The 12863-nt window shown below is 39.8% G+C and overlaps 1 protein-coding gene across 3 annotated transcripts in view; it reads right to left on the bottom strand.

Moving 5' to 3' along the window:
• The window catches only part of ZDHHC9 (zDHHC palmitoyltransferase 9), a 76762-nt gene that overhangs the window by 62271 nt on the left and 1628 nt on the right, over positions 1-12863 (bottom strand). For 2 of the 3 annotated variants that reach the window (XM_088028650.1, XM_088028651.1), the window contains exon 2: positions 1761-1955. The exons of the other annotated variant lie outside the window; for it this stretch is intronic. The gene's annotated coding sequence lies outside the window, so the exon portion shown is untranslated. The remainder of the gene's footprint in view (positions 1-1760; positions 1956-12863) is intronic. 3 annotated transcript variants of the gene reach the window in all.

The raw sequence follows: 12863 nt of genomic DNA, 5'->3' as shown, positions 1-12863 counted from the left end.
ACAAAAATGTCCTGGGTCCATTTTGTGCCTTAGGAGAGGCAGTTCATGTGCACTGTTTGTTTGGAGGTCTTGGCGCCTAGGGCGAACTTGTCTCCAGCACAGGGAGTGAAGTCATCTCTAGTGGTGAGGTCTTGGATTGAGGCAAAGTTGTCTGAAGTGATGTCATCTCCAGCAGTAAGTTACTGGACCTGGGCAATGTCATCTAGGGACTTGGGATATCTTTTTTAAGGGGATACCCATTCAGGTTGATGTGGGTCTTAACATTTGCCATGTTTGGTTGAAACAATGGCTTACTTGGAGAGTTGGGCCTCCAGATTATAAACCAATGAAAGTATCCAGACCTGTGGTAAAAGACTACAATCACCAGCATGGCGTGCAGCTACACTTAACAGGCTTTTTATTTGGGGTGGAAGTTTAGGTTCAAATGGGTCATATATCAGATGAGCAGCTGCCCTGCCTATGGGACAATCTATGGTTAACAGGTCCTGGGAGAATATGCACCCTGGATCTGGCCTCCAGCCCCTATGGGATGGAGCAAGATCCAAAATTTATAAAGATGGGTTAAGGCCTGGGGTAAGATAGAGACTCATGGAGACTGAAATTTGAAAAGGAATTGTTTGAGAAGACCATTATGTCTCTTAGTTAAACAGGCTATTTGGGACCTACTAGAGACATAGAAGTTCTATTGTGCATCTTTTCTAAGAGCCAGGAATTGTATATTTTAGGAAATGAAATGTGTACCTTGGTTATTATTATTGTTTCTAACTTCAAAGGTAATGAGTGTCCTGGCAAGGCCTTATATTTAGAGGACATGAGTCCTTTTATATTTTGGGTGTCTATGAGGCAAGAGATTCCCAGAGTTCTTTAACCTGAAAGAGACCATTTTTAAGGCAATGCCCATCAGTTTACAATAAATGTAAAGATAGTACCATTCCTTGGCTGGGGCATCCAGTGTTAAGATGACTGCCTGAAGTTTGGCTAAGTGTGTTGTTTTTTGGGTCCCACCCTTTATAAGGGATATCCTGGCTAAAGGATAGGAAGCAGCAACATTTCACTTAGCTCCATCACGTATGACAGTCAGCAGTGCCATTGGGCTGGTCTGTGCTCTCTATTGTTGTACACTCAGTTAATCCCAGGGAGTTTCCGAGGTATCCAAGGGTCTGGGGGAGGGGTGACTTCTTCTAGCACCTTGGCATCTGGCAAGGGACTGAGGACAGGGAAAGCCACCCCCTCCTGCAAGTAGAATATGTCAGAGGGCCCAGGTGTGGTTGCATCCTGTTTTAAGAAGGCCTCTGGCTGTGCCAAGTTTGTGGGATGCTGTTTCCATGACTCAAAGTATACTGGGCAGCAGAGTATGTAAGATCACACGCTCAGGTCTACGAAAGCCTCTATTTTTAGGGAGGCCTGGTAGGTAGCCAGTCATTTTTTTTGTTTTAATTGTGTATAGTATAAGATTAGAGGGGGCAGTTTCTTGCACCTGAAGCCTTTGGTCAACTTATGGCCATCAGAAGCAGCCCACACTCCAGCAGGTACAAGAAGACATTGCCAAAGTGTCTTTGGTGAAGGAGCTTGGCGGGGGGGGGGGGGGGGGAGTGACTAACAAGAGTGCCTGTTGATTTTAATTTGGGAATAAAATTTGTAAATGAGGAATATGTTGTCATCAGAACCCAAGATGGACTAAAAGATGTTGGACTAGTATGTCCTTAATGAGTGTGTTTAATGAATCTTCTTGGAGGAGGGTTATCGATGTAATGTCATACCTGTGCTCCTATAGGAAGGTGGATGTAGTTAAGATCTTGTCTGTAGGGTGCCTGGGTGGCTCAGTTGGTTAAGCGATGGCCTTCGGCTCAGGTCATGGTCCTGGAGTCCCAGGATCACATCAGGCTTCCTGCTCAGCAGGGAGTCTGCTTCTCCCTCTGACACTCCTCCCTCTCATGCTCTCTATCATTCTCTCTCTGTCAAATAAATAAAAATCTTTAAAAAAAAAGATCTTGTCTGTAAAGATTGTGTGTGATAGCGCATCTGTTGAGGTGTGGGTAGCCTGAAGGTGTATTGTGTCCCTTCAGAGGTAAAAGCAAACTGCAGCTGAGAGGCTGTTGAAATCAATACTGAGCAGAAAATGGTAGCCAAATCTATAAGAGCAAAATATTTGCCAGTTGTTCACTGAACAGAATCAGTAATTTTAATAATATTGGATGTCTGGTGTGGGAGCCTTGATGGATGGGACCACAGCATAAAGACAGTAGTGATCTACCATGAGGAATACCCACCCACACAAAACTTTTTTATTTTCTTTAGATTTAAGAACAGGCAAAATTGGGCTGTCAAAGAAGAGGCAGTGAAGATAATCACCCCTTTATTAATTAGGTTTTATATAGTGAGTTTTAATCCTTGATCCCCCTGTTTTAACTTATATTGGGACAGGTTAACTATTTTAACTGGGGGTCTATGGGGTTCCATTTCATTAAGCCAATTTGTAAGTCTCAAAGACCTACTTTAATTTTAATTTACTATTTATTGTATCAGACCATGTATGTCCAAATGGAATATTTTAAGTCAATGCATATTACAATTTTGGAAACTTAGGCAAGGCTATGAGCATCTCGGCGTCTGGCAAACCAATTTTTTTCTTCACTTTATATTTAGTTACCTTCTTAAGATTATATGGGACACAATGCTTAAGTTCAGTGGGATTCCCAAATACAACTATAATTTGAGCCCCATCTTGATTAAGTCCATAAAGGTCTTATCAATTGATGTATTTCAGCAAAAGTTAAAGTTAATTTAGAACAAAGGTTGTAGAGGCACAATAGCCAATCTGCAGTCCTTTTATCATTTAGTTATATAAATTCCTTAGTATGTAAATTTTAGACTTCAAACTGGATCAAATTTGGGGCTTTGTTTTAATTTAGTTATATACATATTACATATATGGATATATATACAATTCATCTATTACATATTTATATTAAAATCTCACATAGGTATACATAATTTCTTTTTTTAATTTAATTTTATTATGTTATGTTAGTCACCATACATTAGTTTTTGATGTGGTGATCCATGATTCATTGTTTTCATATAACACCCAGTGCTCTATGCAGTACATGGTCTCCTTAATACCCATCACTGGGCTAACCCATCCCCCCACCCCCTCCCCTCTAGAACCCTCAGTTTGTTTCTCAGAGTCCACAGTCTCTCATGGTTGGTCTCCCCCTCCGATTCCCCCCCCTTCATTTTTCCCTTCCTTCTCCTAATATCCTCCATGTTCTTTCTTATGTTCCACAAATAAGAGAAACCATATGAAAATTTACATCAACATGGATGGGACTGGAGGAGATTATGCTAAGTGAAGTAAGTCAAGCAGAGAAAGTCAATTATCATATGGTTTCACTTATTTGTGGAACATAAGGTATACATAATTTCTTAATTACATTTTATTTTCTTCCCCTGTATCTAGAAGTTTGGTTTAAAATCATTAAGTAACCTAGGGCTGGGGCGCCTGGGTGGCTCAGTTGGTTAAACATCCGACTCTTGAATTCGGCTCAGGTCATGATCTCAGAGTTGTGAGATCAAGTCCCACATTGGCTCCACGCTGGGTGTGAAGTCTGCTTGAGATTCTCTCTCTCCCTCTCCCTCTGCCCCTCCCCTACCTTTCTCTCAAATAAAGAAATAAATCTTTAAAAAATATAATAAAATCAATAAGGGTGCCTGGGTGGCTCAGTCTGTTAAGCATCCGCCGTGTGCTCAGGTCATGATCCTGGGGTCCTGGGATCAAGTCCTGCGTCAGGCTCCCTGCTCAGGGGGAGTCTGCTTCTCCCTCTCCCTCTGCCCCTCCTCCCCACTTGTGCCCTCTCTCAAATAAATAAAAATCTTGAAAAAATAAAATCAATAAGTAATCTAGGGATAGTATTATGTTTGTTAGACCTGCATTTGCTCAGTACATAAGGTTTAAAATTCCCCCTTCTTTCCCCTTGGGCTTGTATCTGCCTAAAACTGCAGTCTTTTTTTCTCCTCTGTTTTAGGCTTGTAGCCACCTGAAGCCACAGTATTTAGTTTTTGTCTCCAGCTGATAAGAGGGAAAGAAGGGAGAGAGAAGGAACTTCATGCCTCTAAGCAACCTCTCACTGGGACCATCCCTGTCCCCATTTAAGCTTTTTTTTTTTCTTTCAAAATGGCCTGTATTTCTAGGTAGCTAAACTCCCTCCCCTTTTTTTCTTTTGGAACCTAAGTGTGTCAAACCAGGGAAATCCGATTTGGACCAGTGGACAAGCTGTCCAAAGTAAGTTGATAACTAGTGAATTGGCAACCACTATCCAAGACTTTAGCACCTGAGACTAAATGAGGAGCGCCATGGAAGCGCATGCCTCTGAGGTCCTCCTTGATTTAGCTGGAAGATCATGGCAGTATTCAGCAGATGTATCATGAACCAGTGGCATCCAGAGTGCCAGCATGCCAACAGCCAGCCACACCTTCCCTGGTAGCACTCACTGTTTGGTAAAGCCAGTAATCCAAGAGCAGTCTAGAAGCAAGCCCCCTCCACTGAACCCTGAGTCACCTAGCTCACTGTGCCAATTGTTCTATGCCCAGGTCTTAATTCATAAAGGTGACTGTGTGATAAGAGGGATAGGTTTAGGCCACTGACTTAATTGGGATTTCTGTGGGAAAGGCAAGACAGGCAGTGTAAACAGTTTAAGATTGGCTAGTTTGAATAATTTTGGCAGTCTCTAAGCTACAGGAATGTTCTCTAGTTGCCTGGTACCTGGCCATGTGATGATTAAGGCAAAGGAATATTGCCTCTTGTTTCTAGAGGAACTGTAAGTAACATTAAAATGTTCTTTCAATGGCATCGATCTCTCCGTGTTGCCACTCAGTAAACTTTATAAATTAAGACCCGAGCACAGAACAACTTCACACCCATTAGGATGGCTAGTATTGAAAGAAAGAAAAGAACGAAAGGAAAGGAAAGGAAAGGAAAGGAAAGGAAAGGAAAGGAAAGGAAAGGAAAGGAAAGGAAAGGAAAGAAGGAAGGAAGGAAGGAAGGAAGGAAAGAAAGAAAGAAAGAAAAAGAAAGAAAGAAAGAAAGAAAGAAAGAAAGAAAGAAAGAAAGAAAGAAAGAAAGAAAGAAAAGAAAAAGAAAGAAAGAAAGAAAGAAAGAAAGAAAGAAAGAAAGAAAGAAAGAAAGAAAGAAAGAAAGAAAGAAAGAGTGAGCAAACAAAGAGTATTAGCAAGGATGTGGAGAAATTGGAATGCTTGTACATTGTTGCTGAGAATGTAAACTAGTGCAGCCACTGTAGAAAATGATACGATTCCTCAAAAAATTAAAAATTAAAGATAGAATTACCGTATAATCCAGCAATTCCACTTCTGTATATATGCCAAAAAGAACTGAAAGCAGGGACTCCAACAGATATTTGTACACCGATGTTCACAGCAGCATTATTCACAGTAGTCAAAAGGTGGTACAGTGGTCTGAATGTATCCCCCCAAATCCGTATGTTGTAATCCAAATTCCCAAATGTGATGGGCCCCACCCACATTGGCAGGTGGAGTCTTTGGGAGATGATTAATTTATGAGGGTGGAGCTCTCATGAATGGGATCAGTGTTTTTATAAAAGAGATCCCACAGTGCTCCTTAGCCCTTTCCACCCTGTAAGAAAACAGAGAAAAGGCACTGGCTATGAACCAGGAAGAGGGCTTTTATCTGACCATACTGGCATCTTGATCTTGGATTTCTAGCCTCTAGAAATGTGAGAAATAAATCTTTGCTGTTTATAGGCTACCTAGTCTGTGGTATTTTGTCACAGTAGCCCAAATGGACGAAGATAGGTGGCAGCAACCCAAGTGTCCAATGACAGACGAATGGATAAACAAAATATAGTGTGTATATATATATATATATATATATATATATATATATATATACAATGGAACATTATCCAGTCTTACAAAGAAGGAAATTCTGACACATGCTACAATAGGGATAAACCTTGAAGACATTATGCTAAGTGGAAACAAGCCAGTCACAAAAGGACAAATATATGATTCCCCTTATATGAGGTACCTAGAGTAGTCAAAGTTATAGAGACAGCAACTACAATAGTGGTTGTCAGGGGCTGGGAGGAGGAAAAGCAGGGAGTTATTGCTTAATGGGTACAGAGTTTCAGTTCAGGAAGATGATACAGTTCTGGAGGTAGATGGTGGTAATGACTGTGCAACAATGTAAATGTACATTATGCCATTAAAAGTATACTTAAAAATGGCTAAAATGGTAAATTTTATGTTATGTATATTTTACCACAATTAAAAACAAATTCTCAGCAAAGTCAGAATAGAAGGTAAATTTCTCAAACTGAAAACGGACATGAGAAAAGTCTACAGCTCACATCATAACATCATCATAGTATCAATGGTGGAAGAGTGAATACTCTCCCACTTTGATTGGAAACAAGACAAAGATGCCCATTCTTGCCACTTGAATTAAGCACTGAATTGGAGATTACTATGCCAGTGCAATCAGGAAAGGAAAAGAAATAAAAAGCATCCAGATTAGGAAGGAAGAAGTAAAACTGGCTTTTTTGAGAGATGACAATCACCAATATAAACTCGGACGAAATCCCCAAGAAAAGCGCTATTAGACTAATAAGGGAGTTTAGCAAGAATGTGAGATAAAAGATAAATATAAAAATAAATTGTATTTCTATATGCTAGCAATGAAAAAACTGAAAATGAAATGAAGATAATTCTATTCACAATAGCATCAAAGAAAATAAAATACTTAAAAATAAATTTAACAAAAAAGCGCAAAACATACACAAAAAACTATAAGAACATTGCTGAGGGAAATTAAAGATCTATATAAATGGAGAGAAATTCCATGTCATGAACTGACTCAGTATTGTTAAGATGACAATTCTCAACAAATTGATCTATAAATTAAATGAAATCCCTATAAAAATTCCAGCAGGCTTTTTTTTTCTTTTGCAGAAATTAATAAGCTGAAAAAAAAAAGAAATTATCCAGCTGATCCTAAAATGTATATGGAAATGCAAAGGATCCAGAATAACAAACATGACTTTGAAAGAGAGTCAATGGGAGAATTTTGCCTCCATATTTTCAAACTTACTATAAAGTCAGTTATCAAGACTGTGATACTAACATGAAGATAGAAATATAGATCAATGGAACAGAATGGAGAGTCCAAAATGAACCCTTATATTATGGTCAATGATTTCTGACAGGGTACCAAGGCAATTCAATGTAGGAATGACAGTCCTTTCAATAAATGCTGCTAGGACAACTGGATATCCATAGGCAAAAAGATACATTTAGACCTTTATCTCACACCACACACAATAAATGAACTTGAGGGGCACCTGGGTGACTCAGTCGGTTGATCATCTGACTCTCGATTTCAGCTCAGGTCATGATCTCAGGGCTGTGGGATTGAGCCCCACGTCGGGCTCTGTGCTCAGCACAGAGTCTGCTTGTCCCTCTCCCTCTGCTCTTCCCCCCACTCTCTCTCTCTAATAAATAAATAAAATCTTTTAAAAAATGAACTCGAAATGGATCAGAGCTAAAGTAAAAGCTAAAACTATAAAACTTCTAGAAGCAAACACAGAAAAAAGTCTTTGTGACTTTGGGGTTTATTTCCTTGTGGCCATATGACTGAGGGCCATACCAATTTGACCTATCAACCAACTAAATCAAACTGACTTTTTTAAAGATTTTATTTATTTACTTGACAGAGAGAGAGAGACAGAGAGAGAGGAAACACAAGCAGGGGGAGTGGGAGAGGGAGAAGCAGGCTTCCGATGCAGGGCTCGATCCCACAAGCCCGGGATCATGACCCAAGCTGAAGGCAGACCCTTAATGACCGAGCCACCCAGGTGCCCCTCAGATTGACATTTATACAACACTCCAGCCAACAATAGCAGAATACACATATATTTTAAATGCACAAAGAACATTTACCTGTACATACCATATTTGGAGCCATAAAACAAATCTCAATGTATTGTAAAGGATTTATATTATAAAATGTTCTCTAATCACAATTAAACTAGAAAGCAATAACAGAAAGAATATTTAGAAACCAAATAGCACATTGCTAAATAACCCAGGAAATGAAAGAAGAAATCAAATGGAAAATTATAAAAATTTTTTAACTGAGAGAAAATTTTTAAACAGTATATGAAAATTTGTGAGATGCTAAGGAGGCAGCACTTGAAGGGGATTTATAGCAATAAATGTCTATATGAGGAAAGAAGAAAGATTTCCAATCAATGAACTCCTATCTCCAGCCCCTCTCCCCTCCCTAGAGGTAAGGGCAGGGGCCTGAGAGTTTCAACCCATTAATCATGGTTGGTTCCCTGGCAACTAGCCCCCACACTTAGGATACTTAGGGGCTTTCCAGAAGTCACCTCATTAATAAAAAACTCAGGTGTGATGAAAAGGGCTCCTTAAGAATGATGAAAAACACTCCTATCACTCAGAAAATTCCAAGGGTGTTGGGAGCTTTTTTCCAGGATCCAGGGACAAAGACCAAATATATTTCCTATTATATCACGGGGGAGATGGCTAAAGAGGGTACATGGATTGTTCTTGGAGTGATGAAACTTCTAAAATTTACTGTGGTGGTGGTAGCACAACTGTGTGAATATACTGAGAACCACTGAATTGTACACTTAAAAAACAAAAAAAGAAGAAACTACTGACATACACAATAATCTGAATGGATCTCCAGTGAGAAAATCTAATCCCAAGAAGTTGCATCCTGTATGATTCTATTTATATAACATTCTTTTTTTTAAGATTTTATTTATTTGACAGAGAGAGACACAGAGAGAGAGGAAACACATGCAGGGGGGAGTGGGAGAGGGAGAAGCAGGCCTCCCACCAAGCAGGGAGCCCGATGTGGGGCTCGATCCCAGGACCCTGGGATCATGACCTGAGCCAAAGGCAGACGTTTAACCAACTGACTGAGCCACCCAGGCGCCCTATATAATGTTCTTGAAATGACAGAATTATAGAAATGGAGATATTAGCGGTTGCCAGGGGTTAAGGAGGCAGTGGTGGGAGGGAAGTGGGTGCACTGTAAAAGGGCAACATGACTGATCCTTGCTCTGATGGAATTTTTCTGTGTCTTGACTATATCTCAATATCAATATCCTGGTTGTAATATTGTACTAGAGTTTTGCAAGATGTTACCATTAGGGTAAACTAGGTAAAAGATACACAGCATCTCTGTATTTTTTTCTTACAACTTGTATGTGAATCTACAATTATCTCAAAATAAAATGTTTAACTAAAATGGCACCATGGATGTAAAAGCACTTAGTCTGTTCAGGCCGCTATAACAAAACACCACAGATTGGATGGCTTATAAACGACAGAAATATATTTCTCACAGTTCTAGAGGCTGGTAGTCCAAGATGAAGATGCCAGCCTGGCTGGGTGAGAGCCCTCTTCCTGATTCATAGCCTTCCTGCTGTGTCCTCACACTGCAGAAAGAGCAAAGGAACTCTCTGAGGGCTCTTACAAAGTTGCTAATCTCATTCATGAAAGCTCTACCCTCAAGACCTATTTACCTCCAAAATGACCCACCTCTTAATACCATCACCTCAGGGATTAGAATTTCAACATATGAATTCACACCATAGCAAGTACCCTGCAAACTCTAAAATTATATACAGGCAGACTTTGTTTTTATTGTGCTTCACTTTATTGCACTTGGCAGATATCATGTTTTTCACAAATTGAAAGTTTCAGGCATCCCTGTGTTGAGCAAGTCTATCGGCGCCATTTTTCCAATAGCATTTGCTCACTTGGTATCTCTGTGTCACATTTGGGAAATTCATGGCAATAGTTTCCATCTCAAGAAACCATATTGATGGTTTCTTGAGATGGAAACTATTCCTGGTGAAGATGCTGTGAAGATTGTTGATGTGACAACAAATGATTTAGAATATTATATCAACTTAGTTGATAAAGCAGGGGCAGGGTTTGAGAGGACTGACTCCAATTTTGAAAGTTCTGCTGTGGGTGAAATGCTATCAAACAGCATCACATGCTACAGAGAAATCATTTGTGAAAGAAAGAGTCAATCGATGCAGCAAACCTCATTGTCTTATTTTGAGAAATGGGCACAGCAACCACCACCCTGATCAGTCAGCAGTCATCAACAACAAGGCAATACCCTCCACCAGCAAAAAGATTATGACTCACTGAGGCTCAGATGATGGTTAGCATGTATTAGCACCAAGTGTTTTTTAACTAAGGTATTTACATTTTTAGACATAATGCTATTTGTACATGTAACAGACTACAGTATAGTGTAAACATAACTTTTATATGCACTGAGGAACCAAAACATTCATTTGACTCACTTTATTACAATATTCACCTTATTGCAGTGGGTCAGGATCCAAACCTGCGATATCTCTGCATGTACAAATAGTTATTACTATGCATCTTTTATGAGAATGAATAGCGTGGAACTATTACGGCTTTATTCAATCATTAATTCAAAAAAAACACTTATTGAGTCCCTTATTATTGTTCAAGGACTATGTCAGATGCTGCAGGGCATATAACATCATGAATTTAGGGTAAAATCACAATTGTTGCCAGGTTGCAAGTTTTGACTGAGCCTGGGTCATTTTTGTGAAATATAAGTCAGTTAATATGTAAACATACTTGTAGAGAGAAAACATTTTATTTACTGATAATCACTAACAGCCATATTTGAGATCAAAGGCTCTTAACTAATTATCTTTCACAACTCACATAGCCTACTACATACTTGATATCTCCACTTAGGTACCTTGCATTCAAACCTCAAAAGTATTAAACTGAACTTGTGGCCTCACTCTCCAAATTTGTTCCCTCCATCATTAGTCTTCTACATCTTAATAGTCTACTGTACTTGTTCATGCCAGTAATGTAAGCATAATCTTTCTCTTTCCCTTACCCCCCACATTCCTCTGGTGGGTCCATCAATGGCTCCATCTCCTATTGCAAACCGTCACGATCTCCTGCTGTACTACACAATAGTAGCTTCCCGACTGGTCTCCCGGCTTCCACTTGGGTCCCCTCCCACCCCAGCCAATGCATTCTCTGCACAATAGCCAAAGTGTTTTTAGTAAAATTTACATTATGTCACTCTCCTACATAACCCCTGCATAACAAATAAATTGTGGCCCATTTTACATAGAGTAAAATCCAAATTCTACCATGGCCCTACAAGACCTGAATCCTGCCCATCTCTCCATCCCTCTCTGTTATATTTACCTCCTTGTTCACTACCATTCAGCTACAGTGGCCTTTCTGTTGCTAAAATATAGCAAGCTCTTCCCAGCCCAGAGGGCCTGAGTATACATTGTTTCATGGCCCAGAACACTCTACCCTGTTCTCCACAGTGCTGGTTCCTTCCCTTCCTTTAGGTCTCAGCTGAAACGCTGCATTGCTGTTTCATAATTCTACATAAGAGGGAAATGGGGCAGCAATTTGGTTAGAGCTGGAGAAGGGGAGTACCTAGGGAACTTGCCTCAAAGCTGCATTTGCATAGCAAACACACTGTCTTTACTTAGATTAAGTATAGATCAATAAAAAATGTCAATGTTTTCTTAAAATGCTTTTATTCATACTTTCTGTAAGATTAAGAGAACATCATCTGTCCATAAAAATATAATTTGGAGTGCCTTGGGGGAAGCAGCAAGCAATTCCAAAGAGGTTGGAGAGGTAGACAAAGACTAAAGAGATTTTTTTAATTTTATCTTGAAGGTGATGAGGTGAAGGTAATTTGCATCTTTTCAGTAGGGGTGTGACATGATCAGACTTACAGGATTGAATGAGGAAAGACTAAAGACTGAAAAGTCAGTACAAAGTAATTATTATAGCTAACATTTATTGAGCATTTAATGTGTGACAGGTATTATTCTAAGGGCTTTCCATTTATTCGAGTGTTTTATGTATATTAATTCATTTAGTCCTCACAACTACCCAATGTACTATCATACCCATTTTAAAGGTGAGGAAACAAAGGCATGGAGAAGTGATTTACTCAAGAATTACAAAGCTAGTAAGTGGCAGAGAAAAGATTCAAACCCAGAGAGTCCAGTTCACAACTCATGCTCTTCAATATGTTATAATGCTCCCCTTCACTATAACAGTTTTCAGCAGCATCACACGCTTGAAATTGCAAGAGTCTGGTGGATGATGTTGGGAAGGTAGGGAGATATTCGAGAGAGATTTGGGAAGTCAAACTAACAATATGAAGATCAGGGCTCCTAGGTGGCTCAGTCGGTTAAACAGCTGACTCTTGGACTCTGGATTTCAGCTCAGGTCATGATCTCAGGGTCGTGAGATCGAGCCCCAGGTCCAGCTCCACACTTAGCAGGGAGTCAGCTTGAGATTCTCTTTCCCTCTCCCGATACCCCTCCCCCTGCTTGTGTGCTCTGAAATAAGTAAACAAATCTTTAAAAAAAACACAATGAGAAGCAACTGTTAAGTATAAGGTAGAAAGGAATCAAGGATGACTCTCAGACTTTTGACTTGACCAACTAGTAGTTGATGGTGCCAGTCATAGAGATGGAAAGTATGGAACTCTGGTGGAAAAGACAGAAGTTATTAGACACTTCATGTTTGATGTGCCTGTGGGACAAAAAGGACTGCCAGGAAGCCATCAGAGATACTAGTCTGGAACTCAAGAAAAAATCTGAGCTAGACATAGATTTTGGAGTTCTCATACAAGTGTTAAAAGCTTACAAAGAGCATGTGGAGGGGCATCTGGTTGGTTCAGTTGGTGGAGACTGTGACTCTTGATCTCGGGGTGATGAGTTCAAGCCCCACGTTGCATGTAG

This window comes from Eumetopias jubatus, unplaced genomic scaffold, assembly GCF_037043125.1.
Source record: "Eumetopias jubatus isolate StellerSeaLion01/CBP00866 unplaced genomic scaffold, mEumJub1_p1.0 scaffold_11, whole genome shotgun sequence".
In the NCBI taxonomy this organism is placed as follows: Eukaryota; Metazoa; Chordata; class Mammalia; order Carnivora; family Otariidae; genus Eumetopias; species Eumetopias jubatus.
Note: the sequence above shows the minus strand (reverse complement) of the source record. Positions and strands in the feature narration are given on the sequence as shown.